General features: G+C 37.0%; 1 non-coding gene across 1 annotated transcript; it reads right to left on the bottom strand.

The window, feature by feature from the left end:
* Positions 1–5,610: 5,610 nt before the first annotated feature.
* LOC142447712 (small nucleolar RNA SNORA32) lies at positions 5,611–5,731 on the bottom strand. The gene has a single exon (XR_012784372.1). It is a non-coding gene; the product is annotated as a small nucleolar RNA SNORA32 (small nucleolar RNA).
* Positions 5,732–7,421: the final 1,690 nt, after the last annotated feature.

The raw sequence follows: 7,421 nt of genomic DNA, 5'->3' as shown, positions 1-7,421 counted from the left end.
CTCTTCACCTTTGCGCTTCACTGGCCTGAAGCTGCGTGAGTCTGAAGAGGGCTCTGGCTGGTTTCAGACCCATGAATTTGAATTAATTGCGCTGGGGCTACTTCTTGGTATAAAATTACTTTTTGATATAAAGTTCTTTTTATACATATATGAGTGTCACTGGTTTTGTTTCTTTAGACAACCCAGCCTAACACAAATACTAAAAGCTCAGTTCCCAAAACAGATGCAGGAACTAAACTCATACAGTGTTTCCATAGTCTAAATAATTAAACTGCCAGAGTATAGCTACATCTCTATAGTTAGCTCTCTATTGTCAAAGTTCTTTGGGTGTCATAAAAGTCTTGCACCCCACTACTGAGCGATCAGATAGTGCTTTGAAAGCATCCAACTTCACCCTGCAAACAAGGATCTGGAGCCCTGCTTTGATAACGTGCGCAGCCAAGAAAGCCCTGCGGACCTCAGGATGGCTGTGCAGCTCATACTCACCTCAGCTCACCTCCATCGCTTCCCAAACAAAATTGGAAAGTGACAGAGACCATAAAGTTGCCAAAATCACAGAGATGGATCTGGGATTTGAACCCAGATTTCCTCACTACAGTGCCCACTTCATACCATCACATGAAACAAAGGTACCAAATCTTTTAAGACACAATCTCTTGATTCAATCTATGGAGTTGTTCTCTGATGCTGTTGGTCATGAAATCACTTCAATAATTAAAAACTCTTTCACACAGCAATTCCTAGCTCCTTTGCCTGTTACTACAAAGTGAGTCTTAGAAAGAGAGAACAAGAAAAGAAATTAATTAAAAGAATGAAATTAGACTACTTAGAAGAATATCATATTTTATAGTCAATCAGGGAGGGAAGGGAAAAGATAGGTAAATGTGGCTTAGTTTTACACATAATAAACCAAAGACTATAACTCATAAACATTAAAAATAAGTTCTCCCTGGAGATGAGGGAGATGAGAATAAAAGTGCTGTCCATCCAAGGGTTCCATGATTTCCCTTAGCTCCCTCCTGGAATGTCCCGTTCGTCGGCAGAACTGGTCCTTCATTGCACTGGTCCAGTCAGCCTGGCTGGCTCTTTCCTTCTCGTTGTTTGCCACTTAAGTTTCTCACATTCGGAGGTCGTCTCTGACCCCCACCACGCCACCAGTGATGTAAGCTACTCTCCTTTAGAACAGTGTGCAGCTGTGGAGATTTATCTCTTTGCATAGTATTTATAACAGAAAACCACAGCTGAGTGTTTTTTTCCCACAGGACACTCAACTATTTAAAACAACACTGGCCCTTGTGTCCTCATGTTTCCAATTTCAATATGTATATAAGGTCACTATTAGCTAGAACATTAGTATTTACACCAACTAGCAAGAATATGGCATCTTATGATCACAGAATGGAGTAAAAGCAAGGCCCTAGAGAAAGATAGCCCAACACCTCAGCTTTATACCTTTTCAGTCATGTGTTCTGAGCTACCTTCTAGAGCCTGTACACACTCTTTAAGAATCCTAATATAGTGATACTTTGTGTTTTGTATTCATGAGCTCCCTTTAAATTCTGAAATTTGCATTTCTTTTTTAAGATTATATTTTATTCAAAGGCATTCCCGCATTCACCTTTCAGCACTGTCATTATTGAGTAAAACATTTGACTAAATCATCTCTTTCACTCATATAAACTGTAAGAGACATCCCACATGTGCAGCTGAATAAGCCATTTCCATGTTATGACACCTCTTTCTCCTGACTCACAGTAAGGTATATTTCCCTATATAGAACTTTGCAAGTACTCAGCTTAATATTTTTCTAATATATGACAAAGTAATAATATGTCTCTTCAGTTTCTTCTAAAGCTAATTTTATGCATTCTCTAGAATTGGGCAGACTTAGAACTGAAACGTCGCCTATCCGCTTGCCTTAGCTGGTCCACTCTAAACCGAGCCCTAAGGAGATTCTGCCTGTCTCCACATATCTGACTGCCAAGAAGGAGGATTTCATGAAGGTCCCTTTGAACACAAGAGCCCCCACTTTCCGCAAACAAAGTCTCACCAAGATCATCATAAGTGTCTCAGAACAGGTCACTCTTGACTCCTTTGTCACACAAAAGTGTTCCATTTCCGCATCCGAATGAAACAGTACCTATTTGCACTAGAGTGATCTTTTAGCTGTTAGTTTTTGCTTTTGAAATTAAAACCAAGGTGAAGTTGTCTGAACAAAATGAACACAAGAAGCAACTACATAGAATGGACCATGTACAATAGCTAAAAATGAAGCATCGGGTTTCAACTAACTCAAATAAATGATTTGAATAGAGATATCTATGGAATTTTACTTCTTTCATTTTATAAGGCCCCAAGCATATATTATGATTCTTTGCCACTGACAGTGTGTCTATTAATTCTGTTTCTTAAATCATCACAGAAACTATCCAGGGTCTAAGTCTCTAGATCTCAGCCAGAAAAACAGATTCACTGCACTTGACTAATATTTACCACTACATACATGCTGTCTATGCCTTCCTTCCTTGCTGTATTATTTCTGCCATAGAACATCAATATTTAAGTGATAAAAATGGGAAATAATGGGAAAAATTTTTGTCCCTTCTACTTTATTTCATTATAACATTTCTCCAACCAATTTAATCTTGATGGTACTTTCTTTTCTAGGGGAAAAAAGATGGCTTATACTTTTTCCTTCTTGCATTTTCCCATCTCAACACTTTTATCAGCTGACTCAGATTCAGTAGGCTCTTGGTGATTCATAATTTTATCAAAGTTACAAAGCAGTTCAAGTAAATTTAACAAAACTCTTGAAGGGCATATTTGTCATAGCTCAATTAAAAGTCTTGTTTATTAGGAAATGAAATGATTTCAGTCTTAAAACTTCACTAATGAATGGGGAAATATGAATAACTTGAGAAAGCATTACTTGATAACATGGGGGATGTAGAGTGATTAGTTACACTTTCTAATTGTGTGATACTTTCTCATATGAAGGTGTCACCTGAAAGGTGCTCATTTACAACTCAGTATGAAAAAGAAAGAGACACCCACAAAAACTTCAATGCAATACCTAGTGGGCCAGAAATTAAATTTCATCAGTCTGTAGAAGGAAACAAGGCTTTCTACTCCTGAAAGGCCTTAGTCTTTTTTTAAAAAAATGAAAGACCCATAGTTACCATCTATTACTGTCCCATTCCTTTGGCGCAGAATCAATTCTAACTAATAGTTCACCCCATAGGATCGTTTATAATGGTACTCTAGGATTTCCCAGACTTTGAATCTATTCAGGAGTGGACATCTTTCTCTCTGGAGCAGAATTGACTCAAGGGCAGTGAGTTTTTGTTTTTTGGTTTGAAAGAAACTATTATCTCCAGAGAAACTTGAGTAAGATGTTTGTTTCTATGCTCAGTTTCCATTCACTAAGAAGCTTCCATTTTCTGCATATTGATGGCCCAGATAAATGATAACTGCAATCACAAGGAGGCCAAAGAGGGTTAGCAGTAGTCATCTGCTGGTTCATTTGCACTGTTTTCTGAGTCCTCCTGACCTAAAACTGACTTTTTAGCTTAATATTCCTTTCCCGAGAGATTTCAAGATATGGCAAGGTATTTTTATGATATCATCCTATCTAGCAAGATAGATGCTGGATACCTTTGAATCACCCTAAATTGTGTCTTCTCTTTCACACCTGCCCTTATCAATAAGCTAGTCATTCTTAGACTTCATCAAATGCTTCTCTTCTAGCTTGATCTTCATCTCATCCTGCAAAGCCTTGGTTCATATTGTTGTCCTTGCTAACTTGAATTATAATTATCTTAGTGTCCTAGTGGATTTCTGTATACGCGGCACTTTTTTCTCCCACCTTTCACGCACATTTATCAGCTATATTTCTGAAAACTAAATGGTAACCCTGACCATTGCCTGTCTAATTCTTGTGCTATAATTCCTTTATGGAACATTTCAAATTTTTCAATATACACATATGCATTTCCCAGTTGGTGCCTCACCCTCACACCCCTAATGAGGGCGCTCCAATACATCAACATGTTCAACAGTCTTCTAACCTGTCATGCACACGGCCCGTTCAAAATGTGAACATGTCTGCCAGCTCTGCCTACCCTCTTCTTAGCTGATGAGAGTTATTCATTGTACATAGTCTACCTCCATGATTTACCCATTCTCCTCCTTGGGGATTCTCCCACAACACTGTATTCATCTGTCAATCATAAGCTTAATTGACGGTATGATACTTCATTATTGTTCACTTTCTTTTCTGCCTTGGGGGGCAAAGAGGCATGTTCTGAGTGCTTTGGAGCCTACATAGGTAGAGATTTCTTCCCGCTCAATACCTCTACAAACAAGCCCAATGAAGTTTTCTGAAGCTCCACCCCTCCTCTGTCAGTCTGTCATATTATGATAACTTACATGTTACTGTGTTTCTGGAAACTATGTCACCAGTATTTCAAGTACCAGCAGGGTCAGGCAGGCTGAAGAACAGGTTTCAGTGGAGTTTCCAGCCTGAGACAGACTAAGAAGGAAGAGAATGTCCACTCTGAAATATGGGGCAATGAACAACTTGTGGGTAATAGCAGTTCTAACGCAGTGTCAGACAATGACCTCCTTAGATTGGCAGGTTCTCAAAAGTATGCCTGGGGAAGAGGTGCTTCCTCAACACAGAGGTCACCTGAATGACACAGATGAAGTAAACTTGTGCTGATGTGGCATGATTCAACAGGAGAAGGAACAGAATATGAAACAAGAAAAATTGAGAGTCATCAAACAGAAAATGAAATGCATAAAAATCAATATCCTAAACATTAATGAGCTGAAATGGACTGGTTTGGGTCAATTTCAACAAAGGAATCACATGATCTACTTTACCAGATTGACCAATTGAAGAAAAATGGTATTACATTCACTGTTAGTTAGAATATTTCAAAATCTATCCTGAAGCACAGCACTATCAGTGATAGGATAATATTCTTTTACCTACAAGAAAGATAAACTACTATGATTATTAATAAAACTTATGCACCAATCGCTAAAGCAAAAGATGAGGAAATTAATTTGTTTTACTAATTTCAACAGTCTGAAACTGATCACATAGGCAATCATGATGTACTGATATTACTTGTGATTTGAATGTAAACTGTGAAAAGTGAAGAAGGGTTAACAGTAGGAATACATGTTTCTGATCATTGAGACACCCCCATGGAATCACATGATAGAATTATGCAAGATTTATTCATTGCAAATACCTTGTTCAACAAGATGGAAGGTCAGTGTACACACGGAGCTCATCTGATTGAATACACTGAGAGAACATTGACTGTGTTTGTGGCCAAAGACAATGGAGTTCAGTATCAGTAAAACAAAGGTCAGGGACCAGTGGTGGAATGGTCCATCAGCTGCTCTGAAGCACAAATTGAAGTAGAAGAACATTAAAATAAGCTCATGAGAGCCAAAAGATGACCTTGAACATATTCCATCTGAAGTTAGAGACAATCTGAAGAATGATTTAAATACTAATGACAAAAGGCAAGATGAATTATGGGATCATATCAAAGAAGACATATGAAGAAACCAATCTTTTTTTTTTTTTTTTTGAAATGTCCCCAGTCGGTTAGGTGCTAGCAAGGTATCAAAGACAAAAGCCTCCTGGGCAATTGTCTATGGTCATGTCCACAGCAAATCAGAAACCACATTCTAAAAACCTTGGTAATGACCACTGAAACCAATCATTTTTAACAACAAAAACAATATGGATGTCAGAAAAGACTATGAAACTTGCTTCTGAACAAAAAGCTGAAATTAAAGCTAAAACATCATGAAGAGTTGATGATTTCAAAGGGTAGCTTGAGATGGCCAAGTAAAGTATTATAAGGAAATGTGCCAATACCTGGGGTTAAAATAACAGAGTAAAAAACCTGTCCAACTTTTCTCAACTTGAAATAATTGGAAAAAAATTCCAAGTCTTAAGTTTTAATATTGAATGATTCTATGGGGAAATACTCAACAATGCAGAAAACATCAAAAGAAAAGAGTGCACAAGGTCACCATACCAAAAAGAATTTACTATTTCAGGAGGTAAATTATGATCAAGAATTAATGTTATTGAAGGAAGACATCTAAGCTGTACTGTAGGCAGTGGCAAAATTTGAGGCTTCAGTGATAGAAGGTCGATTAAAATATTTCAGAAATATTGCAGTTCTGGGGGTGCCCACTCATCTACTCAAAGAGCTACAAGATACTCCAAGGACCCACGTTCATGCTTATTCTATAGAAAAGTGATCCAATGGAACGCAGAATTGATCATTAATATCATATGCTGACAAAATGTTGCTAATGATAAGTTAAAGGGGACTGTAGCTGTACACTGACAGAGAACTATAAAGAATTCAAGCCAGATTCAGAATACAACATGAGATGCGTGACATTGCTAATGGCTGATGGATCTTGGCTGAAAGTGGAGAATACCAGAAAGATGTTCACCTGCAGTTCATTGACAATGCGCCAGTTTTCAACTGTTTGGGTTACAACAAATTTTTCATAATATTGTGAAAAAATGGAATTATAAAACATTTCATTGTTTTCACGCAGAACCTAGACATAGACCAACAGGGAGTCTTAGAATAGAACAAGAGGGTGCTTTGTGATTTAAAATCAGAAAAATGTGTGTGTCAGGATTGTATCCTTTCACTTTTATTCAATCTGTGTACTTATAATTTCTAACATGTCTACTATTAATAATTACCTGTATACTAAGCATATTGTATGAAATATTTTGAATGTTTTCAATAATCTCATTCAGTACATAATTTCTATTTTATCGATAAAGAAAATGAGGCTCATAGGATTAAATCATTTTCTTAGTAAGCTTCACCACATTTCCTAGCAATTTCATTTGAACTTAAACCTCTTCAACTCTGAGGCTTTACTTGTTCTGGTGGGACTATCCAGACAAGCTATTTTTATTTTGTGGCTTAAATAGATTTGATTAGCTCATGGTCACATTGACATGTCAGTTTCCTAATTTATCAAGTGCTTTCTTCATCATATAATGGTATTTTCTGTATGCAGGAATGATCTTTTATTTATTTTGTCAGTAATTTAATGATTTTAATGTTTACCGTGGGGAACAGATAAAGTTCGTGAGAACCCGTTAAAAATGTTAAAGTAAATCACTGTTCAGCAAAAACAAATTTTAGTAAAGAAAGGATTCATTGAAATTGTTTTTCTGTTCCCACTTTCTAGTCACAGATAAAAAAGAATGAGCGTGTTGGAGGGAGTTCGGGTACTTTATAATATTTATAGTAAGGACTGCTAGTAGTCTCTAACATAAAATGGCAATGATGTGTCTAAGGTGAATCAGAGCTATATAAACCATGGATATATGAATGAATCTGGGGCTGGTACTT

This window comes from Tenrec ecaudatus, chromosome 4 (assembly GCF_050624435.1).
Source record: "Tenrec ecaudatus isolate mTenEca1 chromosome 4, mTenEca1.hap1, whole genome shotgun sequence".
Classification (NCBI taxonomy): Eukaryota; Metazoa; Chordata; class Mammalia; order Afrosoricida; family Tenrecidae; genus Tenrec; species Tenrec ecaudatus.
This window is presented reverse-complemented; position numbering and strand designations above follow the sequence as displayed.